The sequence below is a fragment of the Nelumbo lutea genome, chromosome 6, assembly GCF_056320005.1.
Source record: "Nelumbo lutea isolate HS-2025 chromosome 6, American lotus-T2T, whole genome shotgun sequence".
NCBI classification, from domain to species: Eukaryota; Viridiplantae; Streptophyta; class Magnoliopsida; order Proteales; family Nelumbonaceae; genus Nelumbo; species Nelumbo lutea.
In genome coordinates this window covers 68051661-68072610 of record NC_142689.1, presented here as the reverse complement: position 1 = coordinate 68072610, position 20950 = coordinate 68051661, and the positions used below count along the sequence as shown (strand labels likewise).

The window sequence follows — 20950 nt, the reverse complement described above, 5'->3', positions numbered from 1 at the left end:
TTCATTTTTTTGACAGCGCCCATTAAAGCTTAGATCCCGATTTTCTAACCAATGTATAAAATCAATGGTTTAGTTTTAAAGCTAAAATGTTTAATTTATATTTTAATTCGGGTATTTTACAACATTAATTGCTATTTTTGAGCAATAGCATGGATAGAAATCACAGAATCACAATTCGACTTGGGTTATGGAAGTGGGCACTTCTCAAGATATATACCAGAACAAGTACTACTCTTGTATGGGAATATATACTAACATACATTTGCACGAGTAAATGTTACGAACTCAATTTCATTTTCATTAAAAAATTCTGCTGATGATACAGCTATAGAATTTGTATATGTATAATTATATACAAAAGGAATGAATAATTGAAGATCATGGTTTCAATGGGTCATAGCAATATAAGGCTTGTTCAAAAGCCATTGACAAGTATAGGGCAATTTCTTGGTTCTTGATGGAGAGAAGAAGATAATGAGCACCGATATGTAGATAGGGTCACAACTAATGCCTTCTCTAAGTCTCTTGCAGGACGTCTTTGCATCATTGAGATGATGTATTCTGCAAACGCCGAGTCGCATGGCAATGTGATAGGACCATCGCTCGGCAGTCCGAACTCTTCTTCGGACATTCTGAGTAACTCTATGAAGATGGGATTGTTGAGATACGCCAACGGAATAACAAAACGTTTCTGATCAGCCGTGTACACAACGAAGTGATCTTTAACAGCCACCATTGCGCTGCACTCATCTACATCCCGTTGCAGTTTAGTTCTTGAAGATGTTGAGATTCTTCTCCTGCCGATGGCTGCCAACTTCTGCCACTTTCTTGCCATGGCAAGAAGCTTCCTGTTGTTGATCATGTTTTGTTGTGTGAGCTTGAGAGAAATAGGGGTCTTGAGGAAAAAATTAAAGGAAGAGATTTGCTGCAGATAGGTTTCTGAGAAGAGATTGTTTTGGGGAGGGAGAGAGAATGGACATAGCTTATATATATAATTGCAAGCGGAGACAAACCAGAGAAGAGTAGCTTTTCTTGTGTCGGGTTGCATGGGATGCATAGTCATGTGGCAACTTGGCATGATGGCTAGATTGTTGGGTACGTGAGTGGTCCTGACCTGATGTACATGTAAGTATGGGGGGGCATCACATCCTATATTGGATTCCTTTCTTCTCCATCATCAGCTAGGAAGACAAGATACTGGGTCCGACTAATATAATGTGCCAACTCATAGACTATGAAATTGTTGGTGACCACTGAAACTCAAGTATTGCCATACTGCTGAAGATGAAGATAATTTCTAGAAATAACAATCAACATGATGAGTGCATTGTGGGGACACACATTCTTCGTCTTAATTTCTCTCCACACATCCAATTCCCATCCTTTTCTCACCTGAACACCCAACTTGCCTAGGTGGGTGAGCAGTGGGCTTACTATATTGCTTGGTGCCCTAAACTATGCCCCAAGTGGAAACACCAAGCGCTTTACCATCTTAGCTTTTTTTTTTTTTTTATATATATCTAAACCACATCATTAGGCTATGTTTGCAGGGAAAGGAAGGGAAAGTAGGGAATTGTAAAGGTTTCCCTACCTTTCCTTTCTTTTCCCTACCTTTTCCTTCAAGCCAAACATAGCCTTAATGTAACTTTGTCTGCCCAAAATTCAACTGCCGTATATATATATAGATGTAACTTTCAAGCCAACTGATACAAAAGATCATGTTTAGGTTGGGATGCCCAAGTTTTTCCCTTTTTAGTATATGTTAAACTAGGAATAGGTAGTAGATTTTCCAAAAACCATACGGAATTGGCGTGTCAAGATGCGTACATGGACCTTCAATTAGATTTTGGAAAATCTTGATGAATCCACCGTGACACCTATATGGGCCTTTGCCCATTGTCCCTCAAAGGCCCAGTTGGGAATCATAATTACCAGATGAATGGGAATTTCATGAATTAGTAATATTTAGATTTTTAGAGTCCTTTTGGGATGGTTTTCCTGTGGTGGATTTGAGCTCATCCAGACGGCTTAAAACCAATATTTGATGGGAAAGCTTTTGTCTTTCCAGAAGGGGCCTTATATTTGCAAATTACTGAATTAGAGCGTGGGCCTATGCATATACCTGACATTCTAATCTCCTGCAATTAGCCAATTAGGGACGTGGTACGAAGATAGGATGGGTTTGTTTCTGGATGGAGGTCCACTTGGATCTCACAAGGACACCATATCTTTCTTTTAGCAAACAAGACACGGATTGTCCTGCTCTTCATTGCCCTAAATACAAGAGGGGATGAGACAAGTTTATAAATGTTAGTTGGAATGCATGTGCTTACAGGAGACGATATCAGGGTGGTGTTTGGCGCACTACTTGAGGTTGATATATGCCCTTGGCCATAACTTTTATATGAGATTGCAAGATCAAGTACACGGATCATAATTTTATTTTCATTAGTACAAATGTAAAATATGCAAATTTTAATTTAATTTAATTTTAGATTTTATTTTATTTTGCTTTGGGTCTTATTCGACTTCATTTGTATTGTAACCAAACAAGGTAAGATAAAATATATTAAAAAATAAACCAAAATTTGTACCCAAATTATTTGTATTACTATAATTTTGCATCAGTGCAAATAAATTTACAATGCAATCAAATACAGTCATAATGAACAATTGTTCTTTTTTGGGGGTAAAAGATTAAAGATATATAAATACAGAGATAAGAGTGTGAGCACCTTGTCTAATGGACACCTTTCACACACTAAATGGTCTTAAACAGGCATCCCCATAAAACATAATTCAAGATTTGAAATGTTAGTTAGCATTTATAAATAATAAAAAATTAAAAATATAACACACAAATATTATCCTTATTCACTTCCAACCAAACCGCCACATTTTTTTTCTTGTAATGCCATTCATGATATCTTATCTATAATGTACTGAGAAGGTCAATGAGAAAAATCATAATTTTTGTGTTTTCGATTTAAAATATCAAAAATATAAAATGGAATTACTGTTAACTTCTTATATCCACATTAGTCACCATCCCTCCCCATTAAGAGAATATCGGAAGTAACAGGTGTAGTTAGATCTAGTGGTGACAATTGGGTGGTTGGGTTGGATTTGGTTTAGGTTGAATTTCAATCTAATCCATTAATGACCCACTTATATAAAATTAAATGGGTTGGGTTGAATCCAAATCTGCTTTAATTCAATCCAATTTTTCTAAACCCATTAATCTTATATTTATAGACATAAAAAACAAATTCTCTCTTAACAAATAAATTAGTCATAATTTGGTAGTAATTGTAGTTACTATTTACACAAGTGGTGAAGATTCAAATCACATTACATGCATGTTATTTTTACACAAGCAGCGAAGCCATTTGACTATGTTCGGATTTTAGGTTTGACCGAACTACTTAGGTTCAAACCAGTCAGACCAACTTGAACTATCTAATTGGATTATCTTCGAGTTAATCACATCAAGGGCGGTTGAACCGTTTAGATTTGTATCAGTCCAGTCGGACCAGACTCGAAGTGGGTCAACGTAAGTAAATTGGGTCGGTCTGGATTCGGGTCAGGTTGTGTTGATATTGGTTGGTCAGATGGTCCAAACCAAGCAAAGCACGCAAACACTAAACCATCATGCTCAAAACCGTTTCGAATTCAGGTCGACCTGGACCGGCTTGTACTAGGTCAGGTCGGGCTATGTGAATACTATTTGGAACGGACGACCAAAACCGAGCAGAGCAAGCGGTACCAAACCATCCCACTCAAGGCCTATTTCAAATTTGGGTCAACCTATATTGGTATATGCTGGATTAGGTTAGACCGCATTGAACTGGTCCGAACTCGAGTCAAATTGATTTGGATTTATGTTCGGTGAAGTGTGTTGATTCAAGACAAAACTAAATTTAGTCAATAATTAATAGAAAATTAATGCATTAATTATAAATTATTTAATTCAAATGAAGAAAATAAAAAAAAGGGTAAGGAATTAATACTTATGTCTGTCATGGTTAACCCAATGGTTATCCACAACCCAACCTAACCCAATCCAACCCATTTAAATGGGCGGCTTGGGTGATGGGTTGATCACACAACCCGCCAAGTAAATGGGTGGGTTGGGTGGGTTCAGCAGGTTGGGTGAAAAATTGCCACCCCTAGTTAGATCCAAGGTTTTTAAAATAGACTCGGAGAATGAACTAGTCTAGGGTCCGGTTCCCAAGTCGAATAGTCCGACTATTTGAACCGAATGGTTGGCCTGTTTTGACAAAAATAAAAAATAAAAAACCGTCAAAACCATTGAACAGTTTGAACGCCCACGTCAGCGGTTTTCTGACCAAATCAATGTTTTTTGCAAATATCCGATTTTGGGGAAAAACGGAACCAATCACCTGACCAGTTCCTAGTTTTTCCGGTCTGACCGTCTGATCTGGTCTGGTTTTGAAAACCATGATTAGATCTGCAACATGTGCTCTGAGTTTCAATTCTATTGTTATTCGTCTAATGCAAGTACAATTACCAAAAAAAAAATCAAATAAAATTGAAAATAATAAACAAAGATAAAAACCTCAAAAAGTTGAACCAAAACAAGAATCCTGCGAAATAAACTAGTACACTCGAAAACAAGCAAGAAATGAGCTAGTACTAGGAACATCAATGAAAACAAACACTAAGGTCTTGTTCATGATTTGGATTTTGAGAGGATGGAAAGTTGGTTAATGTGACATTGGTTCCTTTTGAATAAAATACCTATGTCTTTTTTCATATTTATGTGGGGTCAAGGGAAAATTTATTTTCCCTAGTTATTATTTATTTGGGTAAGTGATACACATTTCTAAGGTGGGTAATTAATTTTCCCACCTAGGGGGAAATTGCCAACACTTGGATGGGACAAAATTGCACCTATTAATAGTGACATTTTATGGATAAAACGATCATTGTCTTATTTATTTAAGAATTAAAAGAACTTGGGTAAATTCACTTACTCATGCAAATAATTTCTTGAAAAGCAAAAAGAGCCTAAGACAAAATTGGACCAACAAATGGTTACCCCAAGACAACTGAACCTACTGATCACCCAACAAAATAAAAAATTCAAACAAATTCATAGTTATCCCTATGAAGAAGTTGAATCAACAAAGGGAAGGACCTTCATGTCAAAAGGAGACATGACAAAGTTGAATCAACAAAGTTGAATCAACATGGGGAAAAAGGAGACATGACAAAAAGGGAAAAATCCAGCATGTCTTTTCCCTTCTCTTTGAATTTAATAATCCCTAAAAGAGAAAGATAGAGAAATATTCGAATAACTACACAATGTGTTTGCAAGGGTTAACCAATATGGTGGAGCCATTGTTTCAGCGTCTAGCAAGACGAAGGGGAAGAAGAAAATAAAAAAGAGAAAATCTATGGTGCAGAAAAGATATGATATGGAAAGAGTTTTGATCAATCAAAACCCATCCATGAATTTTGATAAATAACACCTTATTTACTACCATGCTTGTGATTTCAGTTTATTGATCAGTTGTTTTTCCCATATCATATCTTTTCCATATCATAGTCGAACTCAATAAAAAAATATAATACTTGAAGAAATACGGGAAAGACCCTAATTCAATCGACTCCTCCGTGGGGAGAAGACAGAGGTGGGAAATTAACCTAAAACTATTTGGGGCAAATTCTTATTAATGTTTGAAATGTGATTGAGTGTGAGCATTAAAAAATAAGGGTGGAAAAGGGAGAGGGATCTTGCTGAGGTGGAAAGTTGAGAGTGTAAGGAATGGTCTTTTGAGGAGAGAGAAGCAACTAAGGAGAAGCCTTATTGGGGAAAGAGCTAGAAAAAGGAGAGGTCATTTGACGTGGGCCATGTGGCCAATTTTTTTTAATACATAGTAATAGGTTTGTCTCTTTCTTTATATATATATATATATATATATATTTATTTATTAAAACTGGTCCTGCCATGTCAGCATAGCTCTCCTTTCAGAAACCCCCCATTCTAATTTTCTGTTTTTTGTTCTTATTTTTTTAATTCCACATATGCTTAATTATTTCTAACAACCATAAAGAAAGAGGGATATGCTTTTCTAATGTTTAGCCAAGTGGCACCACTTTTCCCCACTTCCTCCTAAATTGTCTCTAATTCCTATTTATCTCCTAAACTATCTCTAACTCCTATTTATCTCAAAAGTTATCTCTAGTTCAGTAGAGAGATTCTCTCCTAAACTATCTTAATTCCTATTTATCCTCTCCCTCACTTGTTGCCTATAGAAAGTTTCAATTAAAAAAAATTAGAACTATTAAAATGTTATAATGAAATTATATACTAAATTTAAAATATTTATTTAAAGCACAAAAAATTAATAGATTTATCAATATTCATATTATTGATAATTCAATAGTTTTACAAAATTCATCACGAAATTATGTAGAAACAATATAAATTATATATTTAAATGTTATCCAAATAATAAAAATTTAATATTACAAAATAAAACAGTAATTAAATATTTCAATAAATAAAAATATTAAATAAAAAACATTAAACTAGCTAAATAATATAAAAGCATATTTAATAATATGTAATAACATTAAAATAAATAAAGTTCAAATAATGGAAATTTTTAAAAAATTTACATATTATTTAAATATTTAAATAACGAAATATTGAACATGAAAAATTTTAAATAGTTAAAATAACGAAATTATGTAATAAACTAAAAAAAAATCTTAAAAGTAAAAAAATAATTATAATAGAATTCATAATATTCATATTAATAATAATTTAATATTTTACAAAGTTAATAACAAATTATGTAATAATAGTAAAATTATAATTTTATGGATTATTAAATTCAATAAATAATTAATATTCTAAAATTTAAATAAAAATATTATTTCAATAACTAAACAATATTGTAAATAACTAATTTCACTTATGTCAATTAATAATTATAGAAAATAAGTATCAAAAAATTATATTTATTAGTAATAATTTAACAATAACAGTTATTGAAAATATTAATTATTTTCAGTAATTATTTATTTTTTTATAAATATGATTTCAATAATTATTTATAAATATATTTTTATATTTTAATTGTAACTAAATAATTATTTTCCAACTGTATTTAATAGTAATTATATTTTTTCAATAAATACAGTAATTTAATAATTACAGTATTATTAATAGTTTAGTATTTTAAGAATTAAATATTTACTGAAAGCAATATTAATAAATATTTTATAAATAATGTATTTATTAATTAAGAGTAATATAATTAAATGTAATTATTTTTAAAATATCAAATATAAAAATTTATTAGAGATCAAACTATTATTTGAGATTACACTATTTATTGACTAATTAATATATTTTTAGTATTTATTATATTTTTGTAATTATTGTATTATTATTAGTTCTCTATTGTATTTTCATTATAAAATTATTTTCAATAATTATGTATTTTCAATATATTTTTTCAATAATTATTAGAGTTTAAACTATTAATTTAGCTGAAATTAGGAGTGTTCACTGGTTGGTTAAGTTTGGTTTGCAAGCTGATTGACTAGCCAAATCAACTTGGTCAGGTTGGGGAGTTGATCACCCAAAACTAACTAACTATTAGTGTAAACTAGCCAACTTGGGTTGTAACGGTTTAGGTCAATTTTTTGTTTGGTTGGTTGTTCAAAAGATTTAAACTTAAAATTTAAAATTAAAATTAAAGTTAAAATTAAAATTAAAATTAAAATTTACAAATGGCCAAACCAAAACTGATCCAATCTAGTTGGGTTGAGAAATTATTGAACCAAAGCCGATCCGAAATTTTAGAAATCAACCAATTCAGATTGAATTGTGTTAGATTGGTCAGTTTCTTCCGTTTCATGAACAATCCTACCTGAAATTAATTATTGTTATTTTTGTATTACAAAAAAAAATATTAAAAGTAGTGGGTGAGATTGGTTAATTGTGTACTTGTGTGCATTTCTATAATTTTGTTTTTGCTTAACAAAGCTTGTCCATTTCACGGGTCCCCGCTATCTATCTATCTATCTATCTATCTATATACATATAAATATATATATATATATATAACAAGATTGTCAACGTCAACATGCCTCTCCTTGCTTCATTACCCCCACCCTTCATTCTATATATCCATTAAGCCATGTCACCATTCCCCACACAACTACCTAAAAATATTCCTAGAATCTCTCTTCCAATGTATCTCCTTTAAGCCATTAGAAACGTATCATGTTACCCCACTCCCCAATCAATTCTTAATTTCTCTCCTCGAATCTATATTCACTCTCTTTCATTTAAAATATTCATATTAATTAATAAAAAGTTAAATATTATTAATATTTAATCCAACCCATATTCAATGAAAATTAAATAGTGTTATTACTAAAAGTTAAGAAATATGATTAATAAATTATAAAAAATTAATAAATATTATTATTAATTAACTCATCATGAATTTTTAATGTATTTTGGGTAAATGTTGTTATATTCATGTCAATTAACAGCATTTTGAACTCTATAACTAATTTTTATAAAATTGAGAATTATATTAAACAATTATTAAAAGTACAAAATTTTAGTTATTGCTACTATTATATTTAATAATCGAATGAAGATGTGGAATAAAATATTATAATGTTGGAAAATGGAATTATTGATTAATTTATATTAGAAAATAACACATAAATTAGTATAATTTTGTCAGTAAACTACCTAGCCAAAATAAATATTTAATAATAATTTAAAATAATTTTCAAATAAATCTCCATAATTACACAAATGTAATAAAATTTTAAAAAATTTCCATAAAATTACATTTTTGTAAAATAACATTCTGAAAATTATAAGATATAAAATTTTTGAAAGTTTATTTAAAATGTATTAAATAATTATTGAAAAATATTGGAATGGAAATTAGGTGACGAGCTGGGAAGGTTAGGTGCCGAACTGACTAGGCCGAGCTAGGCAGGTTAGGTGATGAGCTGACTGGGCCGAGCTAGGAAAATTAGGTGACGAGCTAACTAGAGTGCCGAGCTGTCTATTAGTTTCCGAGCTTACTAGAGTGCCAAGCTACCTATTAGTTGCCGAGCTGACCAGAGGATCGAGCTGCTTGGTGGCGAGCTGGATTGATTGTTGAGCTTCGTAGTTCTTTAGAGATCTACAAGGAATCAATGTTAGAGAACCCAGGTGACAAACCCGGCAGGGTCGCTCCGATGCTTAAGTCAGTACTCTCATAATAGATTGCGAGCTAAAAATCACAAAGTATGAGAGCTAGAATACGTTTACTTTCCCCCCTATGCCATTGGGGTTGGTGCCTTTATATAGGCATAGTTTGGCGTGGGCTTCAAGCACCGCATCAGAGATTTTTGAGAAGTTGTCTAAGTGGTCTTAGATTCCCTGAGGCAACCACCATGCATGTTGACCACCCTCCGGATTGTTCGGTACGTGGGCCAACCTCCAAGGATCGTGGGAGTGTTGGGATATACATGCCGAATTTGTCGATGAGCACGTCTCACAGGTCGCCAGGTCCGCACCTATGCCAGGTCACCAGGTCAACGCCTGTGCTAGGTCGCCAGGTCACGCCTAGGCCAGGTTGCCAGGTGGGTCACCATCAAGTTGGCTAAGGCAAATTGTTGCCTAAGTGGTTTCGAGTGTCATCTAGTTGTTCCGAGGTGCCATGTGTCACAATATCAATGGAGGGCCAAATCCGCTCTCATCAGTTCCATTTTTATTTACAGATGGAATTGGAATTGGAATGAGAACTGAAATCCATCAGCACTTGAATCGAAATAGTCTATTCCCATAGTCTTTGGTTCAGACAGAAATAAGAAAAGGAATTAGAATCAGTTAGAATGAGATTTCATTTTGAATGGAGGGAGAAGTAATGGTCATACACTCAAATAGAATAATATCATTCCACCAACAATGAGAATGAGATTCTGATTCCATCGAACCAAATAATTGGAATGGAAATGGCCCATTCCAATTTCGATTATGGAACCCAATTCCTATAAGCCAAACAGGCCCATATACTTTTTCTGAACCATTCACATTTGCAAAGACCCCCTTAATGAACAGGTTTCAAAGAACTCAAATAAACAAACAAGCTAACTTGGTAAAACCAATCACTCGTGGTTTCGTCATGGGGCAGAGTTGAGGGCACCAAGCAGAAGCATGTGAGAAAAGGATGGGCAATAGATGTTTTGTCTGAAATTAAGAGAATGTATCCCCACAATGCACTCATCATGTTGACTCCTTTGTACATTGTATTACATGATTATTTTCATCTTCAACAGTATAATATTTAGTACTTCAGTGATTGTCAGCAATTTCAGTCTATGAATTGGCACATTAAAATAGATGGACCCAGTATGTTGTCTACCTAACCGATTGAGAATAAAGAAATCCAACATTGGATGTGATGCCCTACGTCCTCCATCATTCACTCGTCAATCTATCGTGCCAAGTTGCCAAACTACTCTTTAATCTTGATGACTCATAATAATTCAATTATCACATGGCTATGCATCCCTTGCAACATTGGATGTGATGCATCCCTTGTATCTACTCACAATTATATATAACTAAGTAATGACCATTGTTCTCTCCATCCCTCAAAACAATCTTTTCTCTAAAACCTCAGCAAAAATCTTCCTTCATCTTTGAGGCCTTCAATTTTTTCAATCTCACATTAGAAAATATGATCAACAATAGGAAGCTTATTGCCATGGCAAGAAAGTGGCAGAAGTTGGCAGCCATCGGCAGGAGAAGAATCTCGTCAACAAGAACCAAACTGCAAAGGGATGCGGATGAGTGCATTGAAATGGTGGCTGTTAAAGATCACTTTGTTGTGTACGCAGCTGATAAGAGACGTTTTGTTATTCCGTTGGCGTATCTCAACAATCCCATCTTCATAGAGTTACTCAGAATGTCTGAAGAAGAGTTTGGACTATCAAGCAATGGGCCTATCATCTTGCCATGTGACTCGGCGTTTGCAGAGTACATCATCTCAATGTTGCAAAGACGTCCCTCAAAAGACTTAGAGAAGGCCTTAGTTAAGACCCTATCTACATGTCGGTGCTCATTATATTCTTCTCACCTTCAAGAACAGAGTAATCAGCCTATACTTGCCAATGGCTTTTGAGCAAGTCATATTGCTATGTCCATCGGGACCATGATCTTTAACACTTTTCTTCTTTTTTTCTTCAATTTTGTAAATAATTATACATATACAAATTTTATGGCTGTTTCATCAGCAGAATTTTTGGATGAGAATGAAATCGAGTTCACCTTTACTCATGCAAATCTATGTTTGTGAATCCATACAAGAGATGTATTTGCTCATGCAACCTCATCTTTTATCTTGAAAATTATTCACTGTAAAAGGCACTCGGGATTTTCTACTCACTTTTCCTACCTGCCGTGAATAATGAAAAAGAGTTAAATAGAGATATGTGGCTCCAATTCATGGCATGTAGAGAGTGGGTAGGAAAAGTGAGTAGGAAATCTGGGTTCCATTTCCCCTTTTATGCTTTTTCCTTTTTAAACTCTATCTCCTTTTTCCCTTACCCCTTCCCAGCTCTCTCATTTAACTCTTTCCCATTATTCCTTTCACCCCTAACCACCCTTTTCATTAAGCCACAGTTGGCCTGTGATGTGGATCTATCCACACTATCTCGTGGATCAGTCTACACTACAGGCTAATTTCTCATCCAAAGTTCTCAACGTAACTTTCTTTTAGATTGAAATTTAGTGGGTGTTTGGTATTGTGGTCAGACCATGATATATTACGTTTTGAAACACACCACAATCTACTAAGGTGTTTGGTTGGCTTGTGGTGTGGATCTATCCACACCATCTCGTGGATTGGTCCACACCACAAGCCAATTTCTCATCCTATATGTTTTTATTATGTATATTATTAAAAAAATAAAATATTACTTCTTTCTTGTTATATAATTATTATTTAATGTTGCATACATTTTTTAATTTAATATATGTATATTTTATTATTTTTTTAATTATGTTTGTATTTTATTAATTATGATTTTTATATAAAAATAGTACTCTTGGCAACCTAATGAATTTATTTATTTTTATAATATTTATTAATTTTTAAATTGTACTTTAATTTACAAATATTAATAACATCCTAAATTACTCTTAGTAATTATTAATATTTTTTATTATGTATATTACTAAAAAATAAAATATTATTTTTTTCTTATTAATAGCATAGATCACCTTACATGTTGTTTAGATTATCAATGAAACCCGAAAATCCGAGGCCCATTCGACATCTGATCCAATTATCTCATATTTAGATGATGTATTTATGTAATCGAATCTAATTTGGATGTTAGAATCACATTTGATTAATAATCAGATTGGATTCAGATTTGGCCCCATCCGAATCCGATATTATTTTTATTAATTTTAATATATAAACTTTATATAATTATATTTAAAATTATAAAAACATATTCTATGTATTATATTATATGAATATATAATAAATTTAGTATGTTATATTTACATTAATTTATTATATATAAAAGTTGAAAAAGAATTGAATTTTTGATTTTTTTAATATTTTAAAAAATTTAAAGCATAGTTAGGTTAAATCTGAATCCGACCCAATTCCATTAGGACCCAAATTCAAATATGAGTCTTTAAATCTGATTGGATTTCAAATTGGACTCGGATGCAAGTTCTCAGTGGTTGGATCATATATGGATTCTACTACACCCGATCCAAGTCCGATCTGACTAGAGACCTACATGTTGTAGGTGAGATGCATGGAATCATAACACAAGGTGTGGATGGAAATGCACTACACCTTGTAGAATACCTGTTAGGGTATAGTGTGTTTCAATCCACACTTCTTTATCCATGGTTTAGAATGATTGCCATGTTGGGGCGTGGTGTCTTCTCATCCACACTGCATCCACCCCACAGGTGTGTTGTGAATATGAAAACACACCACCCAAATTCTCATCTACATTAGAACATCCCCTCAATCAGCATTGTATTTCCTTAGGAAACTATCCAAAACAGTATCCTCTTCCTTTTTTTCCTACTTATGTCTTCTTCTATTCTTACATTTTTACCCAAAATTCAATACCCTTATTTTGAAATATCCTAATTGATGTCTCAGTTTTTGGATTGAAATTTTTTTAAGATACAGCTCTTCCACTACCCAATGAAACTGCCACATAGATAACAATGGTTATTTTTATTCCTGATAACAATGGTATTTAGTTCATTCATCCCCCCCTCCCCCCTCCCTCCCTCCCAATCTCTTTTTCCTTTGTTGTACATTCATTTTTGGAATTGAGCTTTTATAATTGATTAGTTTAGAAATAGATCAAATTTTCACTCTATCCTACATCTGTTGAGTTTCAAATCTAAGTATAAGTTGCGGTTTTGTAATTGGAATTGAGCGAGGGAAAAAGGAAGTTTTTTAATTTGTTGCAATTTTTACAGGTTAGTCATTTCCACCTCACCCACCAAAATGAAAATATTGTAGGTCTAAACGGGTTAGGAAGATGATACAAATGGGTTGGGTGCAACCCATATTGGACTCTAATCCAATCCAAACCTGACTATAATTATTTAATTTTTAATTATGAACCGGTTTAATTTGATAATCTTGGTAATTATTTAGTAATTAATGAATTATTTAATTAATAATTAACCAAAAATGAACTAAAAATCACATATAGATTACTGATTAATTAATAGTTAACTAATGATATTTCAGCAAACTATTTACAATTTTTTGTTATACTTGATAGCAACTTATCATAAAATTTACTGTCAATATTTATATTTTTTGTTAAAATTAACAGTAAATTATCACAAAATTTACTCTTAATTTTCAATATGTACAGTAAATAAATCTTGAAAATTAACAATAAATTATCAGTCAAATAACAATCAATAGCCATCAGTAATTGTTAATTTCTAGTAATTACTAAATTATTATAAACTACTGAATAAATCACGAAATAACTGAGTTATTAATTAGTAATTATCAGAAAACTATTGATATTGTTAATTTTCAATAATTGATACTAACAAATAATGAAAATAAATAATACATTTTATTAAAAATAAATAACTATCAGAAATTTTAATTTAGAGTAATTGCTGATTTATTGTAAATTACTGAATAAATTAATAACTAACTGAATTATTAATTAGTAATTATAAGTAAACTATCAAGTTTTAATGTACGATAAATTATAAAATATTAATCATCAGTAAACTATCACTGTATTTACTGTAAATTTACAATAATTAACAATATATAATTATTTTGGAAGTTTCTAAATATTATTTTAGTAAATTTTCTCATTAATTATGACTAATTATTTTTGGGAAATTTGGTAAATGATTAATTTATCTAAAATTAATTTACACAAAAGATTAAAATTGCTAAAATTTATTTAATAAAAATTAAAAATATAATGGAACTTAATATACATAATTACCAAAATGTATTATATTAATTTAAAAAAAGATACCAAAAACGTGTCCTACTACATAATGGAAACTGTTGTCTTACATTTGGTTACTTATATTAACCCCATTTTCCAATTATGTAAAAATCTTCCTAAAATATCTCTCCCCCTTGAAACCTCTCCAAAACTTCTCTTACTCATTAGGAAACCTCAATTTTCAATAGTTTTTCATTTATTACTTTTAAAATTTTTGGAAACTATATCCACTCAACGAAATGGTGGATATATCTCTTTCATAAAATTTTGTTTCCTTATTAAACGAATAATCTAGGTTATTTCGCAAAATGTCTCTTGATTTTTCTCCCAAACTCTCTCCGTCTCTTTCTCTCTCTAGCTTTGTCAAATTTTTCCTTAAATTAGTCTTTCCATCCTAATTTGAGGTGAAACGGCCCTTTCAATTCTTTATGTTCTAAATCTAAACTATTTATTTTATTTATTTTATTTTTTTTTGCAAGGCCTAAGGGTTGTCAAATCCAACAATTCAATGGAAGGTCAAAACCCATCATTTAAGGTACACTTTCGATGTATTGTTATATTTAGCTTGATTTATTTATTTCATTATATTTGGAAAACAATATTTTAGCCATAAAAACACTCTTAAATTTGATGGATAATATATGCAAATATGTTGATTTTTGGAAGACTATTTTCTTGGAAAATAGTATTGTTATATTTGTTGGCACCCCATAGAGCGTGTGCAAATATTCCCAAATGTATTAATTGTGGGACACTTGTGGGACACAAATTCCTCACAAAATGGTGGATCCCGATTGTCAGTCCCAACCACCCTGTGTAAAATTAATGATTTAGTTCTCAAGTAAAAATGTTTAATTTCCATTCTAACTCAAACTTTCTAGAACATTAATTGTTATTTATCATATATATCAATAGCATGGAAAGTAACCACTGGATCACAATCACAATTATACTTTAGTTAAACAAGAGGGGACTTGTCAAGATGAAGAAGAATCAGGTTGCCGGAACAGGTATTACTCTAGTATGGAAACACTAACATATATCTGCACGAGTAAAAGTGAGCTCGATATCATTTTCATCCATAAATTCTGCCGAAGATACAGCAACAGAACTTGTATTTGTATATGTATAATTATTTACAAATTCAAAAAGAAGAAAAAAAAAAATACTGAAGATCCTACATGATCCCACAGGTCACAGCAATATATGACTTGTTCAAAAGCCATTGACGAGTATAGGCCAATTATTCGGATCTTGATGGAGAGAAGAAGATAATGAGCACTGATATGTAGATAGGGTCACAACTAAGGCCTTCTCTAAGTCTCTTGAAGGACGTCTTTGCACCACCGAGATGATGTACTCTGTAAACGCCGCGTCGCATGGCAATGTTATAGGCCTATCGCTCGGTAGTCCAAACTCTTCTTCGGACATTCTGAGTAACTCTATGAAGATGGGATTGTTGAGATACGCCAACGGAATAACACAACGTTTCTGATCAGCCGTGTACACAACGAAGTGATCTTTAACAGCCACCATTGCGCTGCACTCATCTACATCCCGTTGTAGTTTAGTTCTTGGCGATGCTGAGATTCTTCTCCTGCCGATGGCTGCCAACTTCTGCCACTTTCTTGCCATGGCAAGAAGCTTCCTGTTGTTGATCATATTCTGTAATGTGAGCTTGAAAAAATTAAGGGCCTCGAGATTCGCTGAGGTTTCTAAAAAGAGAAGAGAGATTGTTTTGGGGATGGAGAGAGAGCAACGGGCATAGCTTAGTTATATAGAATTTCCAGAGAAGAGTAGCTTTCCTTATGTCGGGTTGCATATGGGATGCATAGTCATGTGATGATTGGACTATTAAGTTCCATCAAGATTAAAGAGTTTGGCAACTTGGCATGATAGATTGTTGAGTAAATATATGATGGCCTCGTGGGGATAATAGGGCGTCACATTGGATGTTGGATTTCTTTCTTCTCAATTGGTTAGGCAAAGGAGTCAAAGGGAAGCACTGAGTGGGCCACAGGGGATACATATTCTGTGTCTGAATTTCAGACCATACATCCATTATCCATCCTTTTCTCAACTCGACATATAACGTGGCTAGGTGGGTGGGCTTACTATATAAACTGTCCACTTGCTTTTGATTGGTGCCCTCTACTCTGCCCCAAGACAAAATTGCAATTGGTTTTCTTTACCAACTTAGCTTGTTTATTTATTTGAGTTCTTTTAAACCTGTTTATTTTAGGGGGTGGTTTTCCAATGTGAATGGTTTATTATTTTTGCTGACCTTGCAGTTGTTTTCATAATAGAAAAATATCCATTCATAACAGCAAATTCCAACTAGTGTGCCTTCTCTACTCCAACGACTACTTACAAAAGAAGCCCCACATAGGGTGCTTGTTAGGGGTGTCCATGAAAACTGATCAATTCAGTTTTGGTTTAGTGTTTTTTGAAAAATCAAAGGATCGGTTTGATTTTTTGTTAACTTATAAAAAACTGATGATTATCGAACCGATAGATATATATATATATATATTTATATGTATATTTTATATATATTTTTAACATATATCACACATTTTCTATATATTATATATAAATACATATTCATTATATATAAATACATACATATATTATATTTATAATAATTTATTTATAAATATATTATATACATTATATATTTTTATAATATTCATAATATATTATATATTTTTTATTATTAATAATATAATATTATACATGTATCTATATAATATAAATATTATAAATATAGAAAAATAAAAAACCAAAGAATGGACCAGTCAAAAACCAAAACCGGTGGACCGGTAACCGGTGGTACTGGTTCAATTTTGGTTTGGAGAAATGGAAAATCCGATAATCCTAGTTCAATTTACAAAAATTACCCATGATTCAGTTAACCAAACTGTGAACACCCCTACTGCCTGTTTGCAAAACTACTACTCCATTGAATTAAAGGGGTGGACTCCATTGAATTAAAGGGGTGGGCTCATGTATCTCTTCTTATTCAATTAGGTATCTAATACAAATTATAAAGTTAAAAATAGACGAGGTTGCTTTCTAGATATAGGGGCCCACTAGGATTTTACAAGGACACTATATCTTAGTTAAAATGTCAGGATTGTCCTTTTGATGTTTGTAAGGTCAGGGCGGTGTTTAATTGATCCACTCGGGGCTGATAATAAATTCTTAGGGCTCATTAGCATCTTGGTGAGTGTTTTACTTGGCCCCATAAGTACATTATTTAATGTTCTTTTATTCCGTATATAAAATTGTTTATAATGAATGTTTTATACATAAAAATGTACACCAATTCTCAGAGGGTATTATTTTAGGTAAATGACATTTGTTTTTAGTAGAACCTACTAATACCAAAATACAAATGTAGACTTATTTCTTTTCTGTACTCACCAACCCCCCACTTTTCGGAAAACGAATGAGGCCTTATGTTTATGATAACATTCTTAACGTACGTAAGACTCTTTTCCATAAAATCGCGAGGTTAAGAACTTGGAACATTATTTGTAGCTAGACAAAAATAAAGAACATGTTCAATTATAAGTCTCTTTTTTCTCCTTTATTAATTTATTCTAAATTTTGCCTTTTACCATGTCTAGGAAAGGTGAATGTGGAAAAATAAAGGAAAAGAAAATTATAGGTGGAATCAATGTTACACTTCTATTTTTAAACTACGGCTTTCCTTGAGGCTGTGTTTGGTTAGAAATAAAAGGTAGGGAAAAGGTTGTTTCTTTCAAACCAAACACAACCTCAAAGCCCTCCTCCCTGTTTATTAGGTGTGACTATTGGCCAATGCTAAACCACATATTCTCATTCCAGCAATCACTACATACTTAAATTAAAAACTAAAGTTCCACCAACCGCCTAATCTGATACATGGTTTCCACACCGGTACCACCTATTCACCTAATATATGCTATCATATATCTTTGCAAAACAGAAGTTAGGCATTTGTCCTGACAAGTATTAGAGATCCCGTCTCCATTGGTCACCAAATTTGCTTTAATATCCAGTAAGAAGTGTAGGTGGGTTATTTGATTCAGAGAGGTGAAGATAGCGAGCAACGACAAGTGGTGAGAGACGCTAGGACAGTCTTCTCTAAATCTTCAGACTGATGCCTTTGCACCAAATTGATGATTTTCTCAATAAATCTTTAGACAGTGTGATAGGCCCATCGCCTGGTAGTCCAAACTCTTCAGATATTCGGAGTAATTCTATGAAGATAGGCCCATCGCCTGGACCCTTCTAAAGATAAAAGATCAGGTTGCCGGAACAAGTAATACTGATCTTGTATGGGAACACCAATATACATTTTGCATGAATAAGTGAACTCGATATTTTTCATTCAAAAATTCTGCTGATCATACAACTACAAAATTTGTATATGTATAATTATTTACAAATTAAAAAAAAAAAAGAAGAGTATTTGAAGATATTGCATTGTCCCAATGGGTCATAGCAATATATGACTTGTTCAAAAGCCATTGACAGGTATAGGGCAATTTCTTGGTTCTTGATGGAGAAAAGAAGACAATGAGCACCGACATGTAGATAGGGTCACAACTAATGCCTTCTCTAAGTCTCTTGAAGGACATCTTTGCATCATTGAGATGATGTACTCTGCAAACGCCGAGTCGCATGGCAATGTGATGGGCCCATCGCTTGGCAGTCCAAACTCTTCTTCGGACATTCTGAGTAACTCAATGAAGATGGGATTGTTGAGATACGCCAACGGAATAACAAAACGTTTCTGATCAGCCGTGTACACAACGAAGTGATCTTTAACAGCCACCATTGCGCTGCACTCATCTACATCCCGTTGCAGTTTAGTTCTTGGCGGTGTTGAGATTCTTCTCCTGCCGATGGCTGCCAACTTCTGCCACTTTCTTGCCATGGCAAGAAGCTTCCTGTTGTTGATCATGTTTTGTTGTGTGAGCTTGAGAGAAATAAAGGTCTTGAGGAAAAAATTAAAGGAAGAGATTTGCTGCAGATGGGTTTCTGAGAAGAGATTGTTTTGGGGATGGAGAGAGCAATGGGCATAGCTTAGTTATATATATAATTGCAAGCGGAGACAAGCCAGAGAAGAGTGGCTTTCCTTGTGTCGGGTTGCATGGGATGCATAGTCATGTGGCAACTTGGCATGATGGCTAGATTGTTGGGTACGTGAGTGGTCCTGACCTGATGTACATGTAGGTATGGGGGGGCATCACATCCAATATTGGATTCCTTTCTTCTCGATCATCAATCATCAATCATCAATTAGGTTAGACGACATACTGGGTCAGACTAATTTAATGTGCCAACTCATAGACTATGAAATTGTTGGTGACCACTGAAACTCAAGTATTGCTATACTTCTGAAGATGAAGATAATCTCTTGAAACAACAATCAACATGATGAGAGCATTGTGGGGATACACACATTCGAGTCCGGATCTCCTGTCCATCACAATTTTGCCCACGTTTATCTTAACCATACATAGAGAACATCCCATCTTCTTCATAGTATTATGCAGGGGGAGATGTTCTCAATTCATGGGAGGTAGTGTATTATGAGTAGGTGTGGATAGAATTCTAGTGGGCAGGAGATCCGGAGTCCACACATCCATTACCCATCCTTTTCTCACCTGAACACCCAACTTGTATAGGTGGGTGGGCAGTGGGCTTATTATTATGAATCATCGATCTACTTGCTTTTGCTTGGTGCCCTAAACTATGTCCCAAGTGGAAACTCCAAACTGCTTTACCAACTTAGCTTTTTTTTTTTTTTTTCTAAACCAGACCATTAGGCTATGTTTGCAGGGAAAGGAAAGGACTACCTTTTCCTTCAAACCAAACATTGCCTCAATGTAACTTTGTCTGCCCAAAATTCAACTGCCATATATATATAGATGTAACTTTCAAATCAACTGATACAAAATCTCATGTTTGGATTGGGATGCCCAAATTTTTCCTTTTTAGTATATGTTAAACTAAGAATAGGTAGTAGATTTTCCAAAATCCATACGGAATTGGCGTGTCAAGATGCGTACATGGACCTTCAATTAGGTTTTGGAAAATCTTGATGAATCCACCGTAACACCTATATGGGCCTTTACCATTGTCCCTCAAAGGCCCAGTTGAGAATCATAATTACCAGATGAATGGGAATTTCATGAACTACAAGCAATATTTTTTGAGAAATCCAGAAACACCCATTTATTGTCCTTCAGCCATTAAAACAACTTTTTATTAAAGCTTCTTTAAGAGGGGTAGCTCAGCCGAAGCAACTCAACTTTCTATTAAAGCTTCAGTCCTCCCACAAGGGGCCTTATATTTGCAAATTATTGAATTAAAGCGTGGGACTACGTACCTCTTCTCATGCAATTAAGGACGTAGT

At 33.2% G+C, this 20950-nt stretch overlaps 4 pseudogenes; 1 reads left to right on the top strand and 3 right to left on the bottom strand.

Annotated features, from left to right (window-relative positions):
- Positions 1 to 415: 415 nt before the first annotated feature.
- LOC148849431 (auxin-responsive protein SAUR64 pseudogene) lies at positions 416 to 862 on the bottom strand (annotated as a pseudogene).
- Positions 863 to 10763: 9901 nt separating this feature from the next.
- On the top strand, positions 10764 to 11180 carry LOC148849430 (auxin-responsive protein SAUR67 pseudogene; annotated as a pseudogene).
- Positions 11181 to 15753: 4573 nt separating this feature from the next.
- On the bottom strand, positions 15754 to 16200 carry LOC148849429 (auxin-responsive protein SAUR64 pseudogene; annotated as a pseudogene).
- Positions 16201 to 19045: 2845 nt separating this feature from the next.
- LOC148849428 (auxin-responsive protein SAUR68 pseudogene) lies at positions 19046 to 19492 on the bottom strand (annotated as a pseudogene).
- Positions 19493 to 20950: the final 1458 nt, after the last annotated feature.